Genomic DNA, 4,945 nt, shown 5'->3' on the forward strand with positions numbered 1-4,945 from the left:
GAGGAGCACGTTGCAAAAAATGCAGCTGCACATCTGAAACTCCAATCATTATCATCGTCATCTAAAAGGGAGTGTGGTAGCACTGCCGTGAAACCAGGCACGATTTCTGAAGATCTTCTATGACACTTTCCGCAGTTTGCACACTTTTCTGCAGCATCAGACTCTCTCATAGGAGTTACTTTTCAGTAACGGTGACTCCCATCTTACATTTTAATGTGCGAGGGCTCTCTTGCACTACACATGTACGGTTTCCAAACTGCAACATGACGATTTGGAGCTTGAAACTCGAGCCCTGGTGTACCGTCTATGAAATGATACCAACTGAATCATGTCTGAAACGTGATATTTAATGGAAGATGGCTTTCTTGGTTGTGCGTTCTGCGTGACAAAGATGTAACACGATATGCTTTTGTAAAGAAGATAAGTGATGTTATGCTCCATGAATGAAGAGAATATACATTTTTCAAGTTCAACATTTATTCTGGCATATACGCATTTCAAGATACAATGAATGTGCAGGGAAGTGACAAAACAATACATTTATTGTTTTGTGACCTCCCTGCAATGACAATATATATCTCAGGAATGACAATGTACACGTACACTATGCAAATTTGTTGCACCCAATTTTCATACATGCTGAATTTTAAATTTTTGTTTTGCTGCCTATGTGTTCAGTGTATTACAAATTGCTTAATGCAAACAACACTTTGTTAATTTCAAGCTTTTTGCTCCCATCTAAGATATTCCTATCCTGGAGGAACTGCCACTTCGACACCATAAAATATTCAGTAGGTTTCACTCTGGCAGGCCCTGCCACTGCAAATTTCCTCAATTGAAACCCTTCAAACTGTGTCATAATCTTAAATACGTCAATATTTCTGCAAGTAGTTGACATGCTCGATGACACTCCTCCTGCAGCTAAGGCAACTAAAAAAAAGAGTTCCAAGAGGCCGAAGGTAAACCTACAGCTGCACGAGTGTGATCAACAGTAGTGCATTCTCAATAAATAATTTTCTTCTTATAGCGTACATATGCATGCCTATTAACTGGAACAATTATCACAGTTCCCTGACAAGTTTTAATTTCTGAGAGTGTACTGTAGAGGCTGCTTAGATCAACAACAGTTCATACAAGGTATTATATACTGTGAATGCCTTTAAAAATCCCATGTGACACATATGCCTTTACTTTATGGAGGTGCTGTGGTAGTCAAAGTTTGTGGGCATTACGCAGGTTCTGCACCCATTTCTTGAGTATGTTGAGGCAGCTGTGAAGTAACCTGCATTGATGATGATTATTCCAATTTTTATGGTGCATCGACAACAAAAGAAATAATACATCAGAACATTGGTTTGGGTGCAACCAGTTAAAAATGAATATGTTGTTTAATAAATGCATTGGACAAATGTTAAAACATCAGTTTAAAACATGGTTTACAATCCCTGTATCTTCTAAAAATTAAAAAGATTAAAAACTATTCTAAGAAGAAGTACAATCTCTAATTATTTTATTGCTGGGTGAAGGAGCCTAAAGTCTAAGGTGTGTTTCTGATGTGAACATGTAAGAAAATATGCAGAACTGAGAGAGGCTAACCACAGTGCGTGCACTGAGGTTGTTCCTTCCTGTAAAGTAGAAACCAGTGGATGAGGAACGTGATACTTACCTGTACACCCAGCCGTATCACACTGCACAGATAATTCACTGGGTAGCCCTCATGACAAAACCTGTATTGAGAGACCACTTTTGCCTTAAAAACTGCTACAAATAGCACGACACGCTACAAATTATTACTATCGTAACAAGCTGACGATACAGCTCAGACACAAAGGCGTTATTCAAGTCGCGCCACACCACCGTTACGTAGGATTCTTTGTCACAAATCAAACCAAGGCACAAAACAATACCAATACATGAAAAAAGGTGACAATCGTGGTCTCATTATGACGTAATACCGAACTTGTGCGTGAAGGTATTTCAAAGAAATGAATGTGGCACTTGGCCACTTGCTTCCGCAGAGAACACCGTGTACCATGCTAGCAATGCATGCAAAAAAGCGCTCGAGTGCTCGCACATATATTGATGACAACACTACCTGTGTAGTGTAACGTGTTCTTTCAAGCATATTATGCACTCAAACTGTATTTGCCGCCGGGTATAATGCAAGTGTGCTCGATTGAACGTCGGAAGAGCGATCAAGCAACCTGCATCCAGTGCTCGTTTTGGGCAAAAAAACACTTCATAATGGTCAACTAAATATACAGAATGGACGCCTATTTATTCCTCGATAAAGAGTGACTCACCTGTATAAATTTAGGCCCTGTAACCTTGCCAGTACTGTTGGTACGACCGTAATTGCAAGAAGTTGCCATGATCGCTGCGGCGACTGTTGTGGGTACAGTAAGATGGCGGCCGGTTTCTTCACGCTCGCGCTCCCTATCCGCCATCCAGCCTTTTACAATCGAGATCAGTGGTGCAGCCAAAGGGTGCGAGACTATGTTTTCGCTATGGTAACGATGACGAAAATTTGTAATCGCACCAATAAGTGTCGTCCCGTTAGAAGAAGACGAAGTTGTTCGTCCCCAAATGTTTTGTTACTGCACGTGTTCTCGGTCTTTCGGTAGCCATAATGGATGCCATGGAATCACAGGCGAAACGCGTTCGATGACACAGCAAATATATTCCCAGTATGTTCGTCTCGGGGAGGGGGTGAGTGAGGGTGTTTTGTAAACGGTGTGTAGCACTCAGTTTTGCAGCTTTTATGGCTTCTTTTGCCTTTCTTGCACACAATTTGGAGGGGTGTTGGGGGTGTCTTAGCGGGGTGTAGGGGATGCTTGAAAAATCCCTGCGACCCGATTTTACGGAGCACAAAGTTGAAGCATTTGTTGAAGGTTCCCAAGCAAAAAAGTGCCTCAATGTCACTTCGGCGATGGTCTCGAAGGTTCTGTGGCAAAGTGCAATGCGTTCGCGCGTATTACGGAGTCTTTGTTTCCCGCCTCCAAGTCCACCGCTGCCAAATAACGCCGCCATCTTTCTTCGTAAGACTGCTCGGGAGCTCTCGCAGGATTCCGCCGTAAGCTGCGAAGATTTTGCGACGCGCGCCCTTCGTGAATCTACACTTCGTCGTAACTTTCCCGCACGACGGAGTTACGAAAGATTCCGTCGCACGAGCTCTTTGTGAATCCGGCCCCATCGCTTGTTGCTCTCTTGAGTGCCCTGGAATAGAGGAAGAAGACGACGAAGAAGGTACAGACGCCTTCGAGGGAAGCAGCAGGAAGTACAAAATATTCATTTTTTTTTATGAGTCAAATACTCTAACGGGCGTGATAAGAATTTTGCATGTTATTTATGAAGCATTAAAGACCTTATGCTCACTGAAAAAGTATTGCCCCAGTGTATGCATCAGATATGGCACGACAAGGTACATTACTAAATTTAGTAGATCAGGGCCCTGCGCCTGTCACTCCTTGGAAGTTGGGCCCAGGAAGTACTCCTCCGCTACAGTGTTTCCCTTTGCTTTCTTTTTATTTTGTAGGTAGGAATTATGCATAGTAGGTTATATTTTGCAACGAAGAATTCTCCCTTCATATCTTCTTGTTTCCTTACTTGGTAATTGGAAAGCATTTGACTGAGGAGATGATCCAGGTAAGGAGGAAGACGCAGAATTTGCTTCACGAGGTGCGGCAGACGATGGGCATCATGTATTACATGAGCTAAAGCACGAGTTTGAAGAAGAGCAAATCACAGAGAATTTATAATGGCGAAATAAACTAATGAGGAAGCCGTACGGCTAATTTTTTGGCTAAAAAATAAATGTTCATCTTCCAGAGGGATTTCCACATGCGCTGCAGTATTTTTGAAAACTGTTAGCTCAATATGATCATCGTGTGCATATTCCCGTTTCTGTACAACGTCCAAAATAGATTATAGCGTCAAACATGTTTACCTTTTTCACAACCACTGTGCCCTGATGTACTATAGTTAGTACATCACGCCATCTTCTATAGCCAAGAAATAGTAACCTGGTATTTTGTATTTTTGGGTGCCTTGAACGGTACAGAAACCAAATGTGGTCGAAAAAAAAAATCAACTTCATATTTGAAACATCCAGGGCAGAGCACAGTGGAGGAAAGACGTTCCAGACAGATGAAGCCCTCCAGAAAAATGTCATTCAGTGGCTACGACAGCAGCCGACTTCTTTCCACGCTATAGGCATCAAAGAGTTGCCACAGCGATGGCAGCGGTGTCTAGATGCGCACGGTGAATACATTGAAAAACTGGTGTAGTTTAGTGCTTCCCGAATATTCCATTGTATTTAGAGAAATAAAAGTCTCGGTCAACTTGCATAAAACACAAGAAAGTCTTCGACGTACCTCAACATTTTGACATGGCCAGCAGCCTCCGGGCTGGACACAGCTGTCCACAGCCTTGTTCACAGCTGCCAGACAAAAATGGCTGTGTAAGGGGACGAGGCAAGTTCCGATACACGCGTTCTTGGATCGAGAAACCTTCATTGTATCGCACATAGATAGAAGTCATATATACCCCTACCAGGTTGATGAACTGGTTCACACTAACTCCTCTGGAGTTCTGGAAGGCCACTGGGCCAAAAGGGCTGCGTTTGTGGACATTCGTATAATTCGCTGAGATACACGAAGAACATTCGGAGGCCTTTTCGGAGGGTTTCCTCGGGACCCTGGACGAAAACCTGAGGGCTTTCAACTGAGAAAGTGTCATGAACATGGATGGTGGACAAATGCTTCCAAAGAAACAGAGCGATTTGCTCCTGCCCTGAGCCCCTTTTGCGAGTCTTAGCTGTGAAGAACATGGAGAGTACATCATTTAAGCTGTCAGCAGAGGAGTTCGCCAGTCGGCCTTCAATGTCCACCCTGTCTGTCACAGAAGACGGCCCCTTCTCATCACGCACCTTTTCGTCAACGGCGTC

The 4,945-nt window shown here is 43.2% G+C and overlaps 1 long non-coding RNA gene across 1 annotated transcript; it reads right to left on the minus strand.

Annotated features, from left to right (window-relative positions):
* Positions 1–840: 840 nt before the first annotated feature.
* LOC135401747 (uncharacterized) lies at positions 841–3,166 on the minus strand. The gene is made up of 3 exons (XR_010424898.1): positions 2,304–3,166; positions 1,667–1,727; positions 841–1,282 (listed from the first exon to the last, which is right to left on the minus strand). It is a non-coding gene; the product is annotated as an uncharacterized LOC135401747 (long non-coding RNA).
* Positions 3,167–4,945: the final 1,779 nt, after the last annotated feature.

Source organism: Ornithodoros turicata, chromosome 1 (genome assembly GCF_037126465.1).
Source record: "Ornithodoros turicata isolate Travis chromosome 1, ASM3712646v1, whole genome shotgun sequence".
NCBI classification, from domain to species: Eukaryota; Metazoa; Arthropoda; class Arachnida; order Ixodida; family Argasidae; genus Ornithodoros; species Ornithodoros turicata.